This window comes from Zeugodacus cucurbitae, chromosome 2 (genome assembly GCF_028554725.1).
Source record: "Zeugodacus cucurbitae isolate PBARC_wt_2022May chromosome 2, idZeuCucr1.2, whole genome shotgun sequence".
NCBI lineage: Eukaryota > Metazoa > Arthropoda > Insecta > Diptera > Tephritidae > Zeugodacus > Zeugodacus cucurbitae.
The window spans coordinates 4,763,224-4,776,834 of NC_071667.1; the positions used below are offsets into that span (position 1 = coordinate 4,763,224).

General features: G+C 34.2%; 1 protein-coding gene across 6 annotated transcripts in view; it reads left to right on the top strand.

The window, feature by feature from the left end:
• Window positions 1–342: 342 nt before the first annotated feature.
• LOC105218387 (GATA-binding factor A) overlaps window positions 343–13,611 on the top strand; it is a 31,497-nt gene continuing 18,228 nt past the window's right edge. Inside the window, exons 1-2 of one of the 6 annotated variants that reach the window (XM_054234242.1) lie at window positions 344–1,675; window positions 3,313–3,622. The gene's annotated coding sequence lies outside the window, so the exon portion shown is untranslated. Of the gene's footprint in view, window positions 1,676–3,269; window positions 3,623–13,611 lie in introns of all 6 variants that reach the window. The other 5 variants (XM_054234257.1, XM_054234245.1, XM_054234253.1 and 2 more) reach the window with 5 other exon arrangements.

Sequence of the window (13,611 nt, forward strand, 5' to 3'; positions counted from 1 at the left end):
AGAAGAATAAACTTCGTATGCACACACACATTAAATGAGAACCAATCAAAACGTTGGAGAACGCCCACTTCAGCTTGCTGCCTACACACATGCATATGTGTATAGCCGATTGTACATGTTTTATGTGCGCTTGTGTTCATTCATGTCTTTCATTTTCTCATTTGTATTTGTTGTGAATTTCATGAGCGCGAACGAGTTTGCCACCAACACTAACGCAGGGGTTATCGGATATGATATTGGACCAACCAAAAGGGCCGCAAGCTTTCAGTATTCTAATAAGAGCGACCGACTCAGGTTGTATGAAATAGTTGTTGTTATATTTGTTTTTGGTTTAATTATTTCACAACAACTTTTTATACTGTTCGTATATATGTATATTTCTTGTACTCTGAACAATCTCCATCTTGGATAGCGAAAACAGAAGTTGTTTGTTGGGATTGCGTTGGAGTTTCGCTGGAAACTCGTTCCCCAAATTGCATGTGGGTTGGGTTTTTAAACGTTTTGCTTTCGTTACCTCTTTTATTGTAGTTTTGCAGAATTGGTGTGTATGGCTTTCGGTGTGTGTGCTTTTAGCATAAAGTATGAAATCGTGTGTTACACATATCTTCAGCACGTTACTCTCTATTCATGTTTGTGTGTATGTATGCTCGAGTGAATGTTCGTATGTGTTTGTGTGCATGTTTTTTCGTATAGTTGTGCGTTTTCTGCTTAATGCACGCCGCCAACTGGTGCGCCAACCAACATCAAGCTACCGGTAGCAGTGAAAACAGTCCGAGTTCGAGTTTGTCGATAACAGAATGCGGAGGAGCCGCGCGCTTGATTAAATAAACAATTAGCCGACGCGAATTTAAAAGCATAGTATATGTGTATGTGTAAAACAATAAAAATATTTTTTATTAATTGGTATGATTTTAAACAGTGTTTAAGTTTTAATAGCACGTCAAGCATATGCATACATACAAAGATAATAAATACAAACATATAATAATAATCTTATTTTATTTTTTCAATTATAAAATTTTGAAATTGAATTTTTTAACGAATATTTTAAACTAGTGCGGGAGTTAACTAAAATAAATACGTGCAACACTGTGTGTCGAAATAAAAATTATGAATAGTATACTGGTTTGAAGTGAATTCAATAAACAAAAAATATACAAATATCTATTGAAGCTATGAAATAAAAAATATGTGCAAATAAACATAAAACTGCCTCTAAAAATAACACATATATAATATAATAATAAATTTTATTATAGTTACAAAAAAAGGTAAACTACTCTTCCACAAAAGTTATCAACAATTTAAACATCTCTTCATCACAACCGATAAAGTTTTTGTAAATGTTTTCCAAAAAAAAAATATATAAAATAATAAAATCAAACATATGTGTAATATAAAACTTGTATATAATCGGGACCATTATTTATGAAGCAGAGTGCTTTCTAGTCAAAAAATGTAAATATACTGTGTTTACTTGAACAAAGATTTTGCAGATATTCGCACCATATGTTTAGAAACTCATAGTTTATTACTAAGTTCTTTAAAAATATCTTGTTGTTATCAAGAAAGTGACACAAACATAATTGCAGAAAACATTTTAAAACCCCAGACTACGAAAGACCACTGCAACATGGCTATGTGTGGAACCAGCAGAAAAAATACGCTTTATAATGTATATATGTTTTACATATAATGTATAGTTTCTTGTAGTTACATGTCTTACTTAATTTTTTTCCAAACTGATACAAAATTAGACTTATGTGAGGGCATCTTTCATGGTCAGGGGTATATTCTCCTGGCGTGGTGTAGGCGCAACTGTATTAATATATGGAATAATATACAAATTTCAATATAAAAGCACTTGTCAGTTAATTATGTATGCAAATATTCTACACACTTTAAGTTTAGTAAATACAAAACTATTGGAATGAATTATTTATGCTTTGGTATAGTGTGTGCAATATCTTGCTCTCAATCACATTGAAACTACAGGCAACTGTAGCGATAAAAATCCACGAAAGAATGATGAATTTATTGGACGTAACAGTTGTGAGAGCACCAATCTATGCAAATATGCTGTAATTTAGTTGAAAGTTTAACAAAAATGCTAGGCAATATTATTTTAAATAATGGTTATACAACAAAATTTAACAAATTTAAATATATTTTCAATTTTTAGGAAACAATTTTAACGTTTTTAATTATAAAGCTGATTTGGTTTTTTTATATGTACATGTATGTATGTCAAATTTACTTCCTTAAATATTTCGCCAGTTTCTATGCACACTTATTTTTTTTAATATGTATATACGGTTTCGTTTAAAACCACCAACACTGCATGTATTTAAATATACGTAATTATATATTTTTAAAGCATATCATACAAAAGTGCTAAAACCGAAGTAATAACCACAACTGATTGTCGGTTGCGATTTAAATGTCGCCACACCAACGCCAAAACACGTTCAAGCACACACAATGTAAACTTATCAACCACAGTACATTGTATTAAATATCACCGAGAAAAAATCACATCGCAACTGCCTTATCTTAAATGATTTTCCACCCGCGTTAATATATCACAATATACAATGCATGTATGTAAATGCATAACCATGTGTGCGTGTGTGTGTTTGTGTATAAGTTCTTCACACTGTCAGCGTCTGTGTGCAATTAATCATCATCAACGTCAAACTTAACGTTACAACATTAGCTGACTTACGCAGTCACAGCAGTGAGCTGTCCGCCATCACAATCTGCATCCAACAACAATTCCTTTGCAATTACGCACAAAGCAAAGCAAAGCAATATTCATACTCCTACATGCATACATACATACATACATACTCTAGTAGCTCGCGCCTATCTTCTTTCCTATACGCATTGTAATTGTAGTTGTTGTTCAATACCACAGTTCATCGTAATTTGTTTAGTTATTTTTAAATTTATTGATTGCTGCTGTTTAGATCTCTCGTGAAATTGATTAATTGCACTTACTGGTGAACAATGTTAGTGAACTCTGCCTGTTAGCCCATTGGCGTTAGTTGATAATCGGTTATACTATGTGTATATATATAAATACATACATCCATGTATGCAGAGTATAATTTTTAATTTAAATGCCTTGCCTGTAGCGCTGTAAGCAAGTGCAATTTTACACACAAAATAAATACAGTTTTGCAGTAGTAATTACAGTAGTGCAAAGTTTCTACTTTAAATATTTATTAACATTTAATTATAATAACTTAATCAATTTCTCATTTAAGCGTTTTAATTTCATTAAAATAATAATGCAAAGTCATGTTTCAGTTTCGTTAATAACATAAATCAAAGTGAATTCGAACAATGGTGTTTATTTAAAAATAAATGTGTGTAATTCAAACGCAAACAAGGTCAAAAAACCTTTTTATATAAAAAAATGTAAAAATACACTTGCATTTATTGAATAATTCATGAAATATTACAGTGAAATTAATTAGTTGTTGTACGTAAAGTAAACTGAATTTTTAAAAAGTGCGTAATAAGCAGTATGTAAAAAAAAAACTTTTTGTGCGTGCGAAATATTTGTTTGAAAAATAAATATACATATATATATACATTGTGACGGGAATCAGTATCGGTAAGTTTCATAACACAATGTAAAACCATTTACATACATATACTATAAATAAGTAGACTTTCGCTTTTAATTTTTGTCATTTATTAGGAAATATGCTAGTACTGCGGAATTCATTCATACATTAATTTACAAGAAATTATAGGGAAAATTTTGGTTTACTGAACCACTAACCAATTTCTCAGCATTGTATCGAATATACAAAAAGTTCTTAATAATTTAATTAAATAAACTTAAACATTTCCGCCTATGGTGGCACATAAAAACATATTTTGCGTAGGAACCGCTTTAAGCGATTATAGCCGAATCCACCAGAGCGCGCCACTCATTCCTCCTTTTTTGCTTTTTGGCGCCAACTGGAAACACCAGGTGAAGCCAGGTCCCTTTGCACTTGGTCCTTCCATCGGAGTGGAGGTCTCCCTCTTCCTCGGCTTTCTCCAGCGGGTACTGCATCGAATACTTTCAGAGCTGGAGTGTTTTCTTCCATCCGTACAACATGACCTAGCCAGCGTAGCCGCTGTCTTTTTATTCGATGAACTATGTCAATGTCGTCGTATAAATCGTACAGCTCATCGTTCCATCGTCTGCGGTATTCGCCGTTGCCAATGTTTAGAGGACCATAAATTTTGCGCAAAACCTTTCTCTCGAAAACCCCAAGAGTCGTTTCATCGGATGTTGTCATCGACAACACGCTTCAGCGCCATACATCAGGACGGGAATAATGAACGACTTATAGAGTTTGATTTTGGTTCGTCGAGAGAGGACTTTACTTTTCAATTGCCTACTCAGTTCAAAGTAGCACCTGTTGGCTAGAGTGATTCTGCGTTGGATTTCAAGGCTGACATTGTTGGTGTTGTTAATGCTGGTTCCTGACTGACTGTTTGTTTGATGACAGGAGATATTTCGTCTTGTCCTCATTCACCACCAGACCCATACGCTTCGCTTCCTTATCCAGTCTGGAAAACGCAGAACAAACGGCGCGGTTGTTGCTTCCGATGATATCAATATCATCGGCATACGCCAGGAGCTGTACACTCTTGTAGAAGATTGTACCCTCTCTATTTAGCTCTGCAGCTCGTATTATTTTCTCCAGCATCAGGTTAAATAAATCACACGAGAGTGAGTCACCTTGTCTGAAACCTCGTCTGGTATCGAACGGCTCGGAGAGGTCCTTCCCAATCATGACGGAGCTTTTGGTGTTGCTCAACGTCAACTTACAGAGCCGTATCAGTTTTGCGGGGATACCAAATTCAGACATCGCGGCATAAAGGCAGATCCTTTTCGTGCTGTCGAAAGCAGCTTTAAAATCGACAAAAAGGTGGTGTGTGTGTGTAGTTTTACCGACGGTTTATTCATCGTTAGTGTTAATAAGATCGAACTAAAATACAAATTAATCCTTTTTAAATAATACATGTCTTATATAGGCAAGAAAAATTATTTTCATAACTGCATAAAAATATGTATACATAAAACTGCTTTCGTGATAAATAGATGACACAAAGGTGTTAAGTAAACAACTCAATACTGAGTATACGAGGTATGTTCAAAACATAATGGGAATTCCAGTTTTTTGAAAAAAAAAATATTTTTTCATTCAGGAGTCTCTCTCCCACCACGAATCCCGAATGTAGTAGATGTCACAAGAACCCACCTTCTTCCGTCCTCGTCCCGGCCATCGCATTTCTTGGATGGCGGTGATGTCAGCCTTTACTCTTACGAGGACATCAAACAGCTGGGCAGAGGCAGCTTCCAAATTAAGAGACCGGGCATTCCAGGTGCATACTCTTAAATCGTTGTATTTAATACGTTTCCGGTGATTGTCATCAAAATTGGAGTCTCTCATCCGAGGCTGTTGTTTGCAGTTCATTGGAGAGGTTTTTTTATGTGGTGGAAGAAGCGTAGAAGCGGAATTCGCCTTTTCACTTTAGCTCGCCTTCAAACGGTTGTCTGTTGGCTACACCAGAGGATACTTGGTTTAAGGCCGGAAGTGGTGAGCTGCTTGAGCCACGTGCAAAAGCATCGTTCCTGGCCACTCCCAAGTGAATGGCGGTCAGGAACTTTCCTCACTTACGTGACTCCAACCTCCCATTAATATCATACCCATTCGATAATGTGCACTTATAGTATGCCAGCGCTTCTTCCAAGCGTCGAAACACTTCTCAAACTCGATTTTTGAGATAGTCTTTGGTTCTTTCAGCGATTTCTCGTATGCTTGTAAAACGACGGTCTTTAATATTGTATTTACCTTCAGAAATAGGAAATAGGGTGTTTTCGAGTTGAATTTAGAGAAAAAATAAAATTATTTATTTATTTTAAATACTTATTCTAAAGACTTGTGAATCATCTTACTCGGGCAGTTCGGAACTGCGGCCATAATTATTAATTTCATTAGATTTACAATTAATCTACACAATTACTAAAATTTTGTTAAAAATAATTATAGTTATTTTTGTTAATATTCACAAAACTACTCGCTTGAATTGAAAATCAAAAATACCAAAATTATTCGAAAATACAAGAAATTAAAAAATACTTCTTTAAAAAATATGAACATGCGAATTTTGGAAAATTAACATTTTTATTTTTAGAATTACTATACGCTGCGAAATTCAAGTCATGTTTGCCGGAGCTCATAATTTTTTATCGCTTATCTCGGTCTGTAACTAATATATGAATAATAAAAGTAGAGTGATTGGTATTTTAAATCATTTCGCTCCCCAACCACCAATTTGATATTTCTTGATTTGAGTTTGCAATTAATGTGAATTAATCAAATAATATTGTAGATATTTTTGTTTTTTTTTTTTTAATCTATAACTATAAAAACTGGTAAAATGGTATATACTTTTACTGGAAGAACAGATAATATGATATAGAAATAGATATAGATATATTTACTATCTCTGCATTTAATAAATAAATACAAGCACATTCATTTTTTTATCTCACTAAAATATTGAAAATATAGAAATTTTAAACATTTTGCCAATATTAGCTTGCTTACAAATCATAATAAATCTCACCACAGCGTTTATAGTGCGGTTATGCATCTAATCGGCAATATAGATAATAAACAAGCGTAAACACGACAAATCACTGTCTAATCGGTTTTATTGGTGCAATGTCATTTTAATTACATATTTTATCACTGCAAAAGAAAAAGAAATATAAACGAATTAGTAGGAACTGAAAAAAGTGGCGAGTAGGAAACAATAATAATAACAACTAATTTGCATATGTTTTGCATTGACAAGCGAAATGGCGAGCATGCGAACTGCGAAAATGCCAAAGCGTGCAATACCAGCCAACAGTGGCCAGATGTTACTTAATGTATATTTTATTTAGATTTTTTGTAATTTTTTTTTTTACCTTTATATGTACATCTTATTTATTGCGTAATGATTTTTAAACAAACAATGCGAGAATGCTTTCAGCTCATGAATTTTAATCGTTCTCACTTGTTTTCGTGCGTCTTATAATCTATTTAATCGTAGTCGGTGCGTATAAGTCTGCAAGTGAACTGAACGGTAATCAGCATATTCGTGCGAAGGTAAGAACAAGACAATGTGTAAACGCGTGTGCATATGCTGGACAATAAATAATAATAATTTTCACTTTTCGCTCATAAATTTTGCGTTTTACAAGTAAAAACATTATTCATATAATCATCATGCTATCGTACACACATACATATAATGCCTCAAGAGTATACATTTTCCTTTGTCTGCTTCGAAAGGCCAGCTGTTGGCGTAGTAAGCTTTTCTTTGCAGCGTTAACATGAAAACGCTTGCATACTCGTACATATTTAACAACAAGATATGTACATATGTACATATTCATTGTTGTTAATCCAAAGACATAGACCGCAAACTTGTTTCTGCACAATTTGTTTAGAAATACACATACATACATATATAGCAAATATAAGCAGAGCAAAAAACTGTGAAAAAACAAGAATCAAGTTTGAAAACCGGCACAAAATGACAACCGGCATAATAAGAACGCGTGCAGCTGGAAAATTTATGATTGTTGCATCTAGCGGTGAGTCGTCATAATTTAATAAATTCACTGCGTAATCCGGTAAATGCAATTTTTAATTCAAACATATTTATGCATATACAACTGCTACTTTACATATGCATTTACATATTTATGCATCTGTGTACATACACCTCATGCGAAACTCTGGCTGTCACTTTCCCTCCCAGTTTGAATTAGCACTCGCTGCAAGTGGCGAGTTCATAATTCGCATTAATATTTGACCGCTTTCACAGCTCCAGACATACATACTTGCTCTGAGACTAAGTTGCAGCTATTTATATTCAACATTTATACTGCCACGGCGTAGCAGTCTATCATCGCTGACTAATTGAAGTGTTAATGTATTTATGACAACCGTTGTATTCGCAGTGGTACTGCTATACGATAATTGTTTATAAGGGAGGCTAGTGCCTGCGCCTTGCTTGGGTCATGCAGCAGTTGTAGCGTGACTTTGATTGGCATTTAGGGTACCTATTAGCTCTAAGAAATATTCTTATTTCTTGTCACGAGCTGTGCTGAATGACAGGACGTAAGCCATTATTATTAGAAATTCCGTAATATTAAAGTGAATATTAACAATGTCTCAGTATAAAGATTGAAACAAAACAAGAAAGGAAGGGCTATATTCGGGTGCAACCGAACATTTTATACTATCGAAATTTATTTATGTAATTTTATTGAGAAAATACACTGGTCGGCATAAAGTCCACTGGAATAACTAAAATCATTATATGTAGTATATGGCAGCTGGTGTAATTCTTAGACCAATTTCAACTATTTTTGCTACCACGCTACATTATATTCAATATAGATTTTTCGATTACCATATTTTGCTAACATCAACATCAACACACATTCCGATACACTTAAGTCCCCCTACAAAGGGTTTTCTGTAATTGAAAAGATTTCTCTGGCTTGACATCCGCTTTAAGCGATAAATATATGATTGATATAAAAAACCGCGATAAAATACCATAATTGTACGATATGAGTCAAGTAGGAAGAACTGGTGAAATTATGTTTGTTATTTAACGCTGAAAAACAACATCCGCTAAAATCTCATAAAAACAACTAAAACATTTTAAATTTCTAAAATCTAACTAGCGTGCTGCGCAACATTTTCAAAACTATATGCAGAAGTTATTTTGCAAGCCAGTTTAAATTTTACTTAAAAGCAATAAAAAATAAGTAGAAAAAAATGAAATTGCTTTTGCACCTTTTTGTGAAAATACGCATTACCGCGTGGAATGCGTGGAATGCATAGTAAGAACTCAGCAAGTGACCGGAACAGTGTCGCCAAGCACGCATGAGACGGTCTGACGAATGGTAGTTCTATGGCGGTGCAGTGCATTAGAACAATTTTCCAGCTCAAATTGCGACCTGTCGTGTGCACTCAGCTGCCATAGTTTGCTTACTTCATACTAATATATTATGAGTATACTATATGTGTTCTATACGTCCATTAGGTAGGTCAAAGTGGCATAAAATATTAAAGTCGCTAGCAACTAGGCTTAAAACGCACACATACATATTTATGTGCATACAGTTTTGGCTACTTCTTCGTCACCTGAACATGCAATTGCCTTGTCGCACACGACATGAGGTCAATGCGGTCAAGCATTGGTGGCGGTCAGAGGTTACGACTGGGCATATGGCTTACGAAGTTATTGCTACACGCAGCGCCGGCACTCATAATTCGCCACGTGACAATTGGAATTAATGCATATACATACATACATATTTTTGACCTCAGTTCTGCTTGTGCTATGCATGCGTGCACAATTATTTATGACAAGTGTAGCAGCAATTTCGCGTTGAGAAGAAAATCACACTAAATACTCTTCTCATTTGCTGGTGAGAAGCGGGAATTTTTATTGATGAGTGTAAATGAAAAGTAGTTGTTTTTAACGAGGTAATTTCAAAATGCCACTCTCATGAGTACTCTCGTCCATATTGGCAAAAAACTGGATCATTTGATTTTCACAAGCTAATCTTGAGGCGAATTTTTCACAAAATCGATTTACATAGATTGGAACAGGTAGTAATCACTTTGTGCCCAGTCCGATCTAAAAGGTGGATGCATAAGAACCTCCAAACTTTCAAAACTTCTATCGAATCACTATCCGTGTGTTCAGCCTGGCATTGTCCTGAACACAATTCTCCTCCCATTAGTCAAAGTTGACCGCTTCTGCCAATTCCAACACATATAGCAAAATCATCAGTCAATCCTGACTTGGTCACCGTTTGATACGACTCACCGCTATTCGACCACGACCGTTTACCTTGTAATACCAAACCATCCGCTTCAGAAATGGATCGAGTTTGTTGCGTTTCAGCAGCGATTCGAAGAAGCGGTAACTTGTGAGACACCCAGACATCGAGCTTCTCTTTGTATCCAGAAATATATTTGACATTGCGGATATATGTATATTATTCCAGATATTAAGGACCAACTTCCAAAAATGGGCCTTTCAAAAAGGGGAATGACTAAAAGATTATAAGAAGTATGTGTATAGAATTCCTTCGAAAGATAGTGACCAGCTCAATACTCCGACCTGAATTCCATCGAACATGTTGAAGGAAATATTAAGTAATTTATTTCAGAAAGGTGCAACCGAACATTTTATACTCTCGCAATTCATTGAAGAAATTTTATTAAGATAACATACAAATTAACCAATAAATTCGGCATAAAGTTGAATAGAATAACGAAAATCGTCATATATGAGGTAATTCCTGAACCGATTTCATTCATTTTCACCAACACTATATCCTATACGCTCAATTAATTTGGCTAAAATATTTCACATATTAACCAATACATATGTATATTCGGAATAAAACCCACCGTATTTTTGAAAAACCTATAATTAGGTATATGGGAGCTAGGAGAAGACATTTTTGAAAAACCTATAATTAGATATATGGGAGCTAGGATATGTTATGACCCGATTTAAATAATTTTTGGAACAGAGACACACTTTTAGAAGAAAACATTTTCCTCTGAATTACATTAAATTATCTGGGAGATTTACCCATATTTTCGGTAAAAATTTATCCTTAGGTGCTGAGTTCAACATGTTGAAAAGTTATTGACCGTTTTCGACACTTTTTTCACAAGTGAAGCCAGAGATGATATGCACTATTTGTGTAAAGTTTTATTCCGCTTTCTTCATTGGTTCCTTATGTTTATATTATGAAGTGAAGGAATAAGACGGAATTTAAAATTGAGTTATAAGGAATGTAGTCGTGGTTGTGAACAAGGATGTCAAGAAAATATTATATACCGAATTTCATTGAAATCTGTCGAGTAGTTCCTGAGATATGGTTTTTGACCCATAAGTTGGCGATGCCACGCCCATTTTAAATTTTGTAAACAAATTTTGAATGCAGTTTCCTTCTGCTATTTCTTTTGTAAAATTTAATGTTTCTGACGTTTTTCGTTTGTGAGTTAACCCACTTTTAGTCATTTTCAACCTAACCTTTGTATGGGAGGTGGGCGTGGTAATTTTTATAGTGTGTGGTGGTGTACGTAAATGAACCGACTGCAGAAAGTTGGGTTTATATAGCTTTATTGGTTTGCGAGTTAAATACAAATAACAGATTTGTGGGCGGGGCTACGATCCTTTATTCCAAATCCTTTATTCCAAATTTTACTTTTATAACTTTAGTGCTTAGTTATGACACTTTATGTGTTTTTGGTTTTCGCCATTTTGTGGGCGTGGCAATGGTGCGATTCCGGCCATTTTCGAAAGCAACCCTCTCACAGTCCCAAGGACTACTTGTGCCAAGTTTCGTCAAGATATCTTAATGTTTACTCAAGTTACAGCTTGCACAGACGGACCGACGGACAGACGACAGACGGACGGACGGGCAGACTTCCGGATTTCAAATCTACTCGTCACCCTGATCACTTTGGTATATATGACTCTATATCTCACTCTTTTAGTTTTAGGTGTTACAAACAACCGTTATGTGAACAAAACTATAATACTCTCTTAGCAACTTTTGTTGCGAGAGTATAAAAATAGGGCCTACAAATGCTTTTTATGGAATTTAGAACAGCAATCAGTTCGGTTGATACTCTTAGATGCAGGTTGCAAATATATGCCGCCGGTATCCAGAAGAAAACATATCTGATTCCAATTTAGTTTAATTCATGTTTTATTTTGGCCAATTCTAAGGAAAGTAGATCAAAATGTACTTTTGTATTTTACCTTTGTAGAAAAAACGTAAGAGCGTAAGGAAATATTCGTTATCATAGAAACTGGAAACATGTTGATTTAAAAATTAATTACACTCATTTATGAAAACTATAAGTCCCATTCCTAAACAGTAATTTTTTTGCTATTAAAATGTATGTAATTTAAAGATTTATATTTTTACTGTACACTAAGCATTATCAGCGTAATTGCGCAACATAAACCGCAGTTATTTCCGTTTACTCTAGAAATTACAATATAATTGCTATATTTTATTTGGTCTAAAATTTTGTTGTGAATTTTACCATTTCGGTTGACTTTTAGTGTGGCATAAAATTGCTATAAATCAAAGGCGCTTGAACACGGCGTATAACTAGTTGCCCAAAGAACCAATAAGAATTGAGCTGCTTAAGTGCAGACAAATTGTTGTTTCTTATATTGAAGGACACCTACCGTGCCCAGCATGCGTGTGTAGCTCAGTAGTTAATTTCAAGTACAAAACTCCGTTCTGACCTGCCTGCACTTTGCAACTTCAATTTCAGTTTCACTTTCTCTTAATCACTGTGTTGTCTTGTTGTTATTTAGCAAGGCTTAAATTGTCCTTGTTTTGTAAAACTATTAACAGCGTTTGTATGCTTTCCAAGTACTAATACCCTCAATGTCAAGTACCAGCAACGTACCAACGTTATTGGTATTATAACTGATCAGTGAAATTAAAAATGAAAAAATATGGAAAATATTAAATTTTTGAAATTTTTTTTTTAAATAATCAATTGACGATTATAACAAAGTTATGCAAAAATAAGCATTACTCACTTTGATTTTCTTATTTATCGCTTAACATACACATATTTTATGCAAAGTTATACAGTACTTACTCACAATTTAATTTTTAATGTTCATAAACACTTGATTTCTCGGGAAAATACATGATACATATAATAATCTCTTATCCATTTTCGAAGAAATATTTTTTCGTAATTTGTCATCGCTTACATAGTATGGTTGGCTACAATTGAAAGTGCGTACTAAAAGCATGTAATCGCGCGCATGATAAATTCTTACATATATGCATATATATATATTATAATATATATATGTATGTATAAATACAATATATGAAATAATTTATGGAGACTTCACTTTACTACAAACATGCGCTCAATGAATAAAATTCTAAATGTTTCAATGCGGAATCGTGTCTGTTGGAAGCCAGTAAATTGTAAAAATTGCTACACTTAATTGCTGATGAGTGTAAAATCATAATTAAATGAAGAAATTGCTTATTAATTAAGTATATAATTAAACGGCTAACTTTCTTTCTAATTCCAGTAGCGAAAATTAAGCGTAAGCTATAAATAATACTATAATGTATACTTACATGCCAACAACACCTTTATTGGGCTTGCAATCGAGTAGCTAAGTAAATGCACCCATACAAGGTATGAAACTACGACTAACCACGTCAGCTAGTATATTGCTAAACTCATGATATATATATATATACATATATGTATATACATAAAAGTTTTTATTCAGAATGAGTGAATTCCATATGTAGAATTTAACATAATTTTTACCCCCATTAATGGCACTAATGTACAACTGTACAAGCGAATGTCAGGCAAAAAACCGCATATTATGGACAGTTAAATGAGAAAAGTGCGAGGCATAAGTAGGGCGGCGAAAAAAACTTTTAAAAGCTTTGCTATGCCCATTTCGTGCTGGCTGTCGAAACTCGGCGCTTGT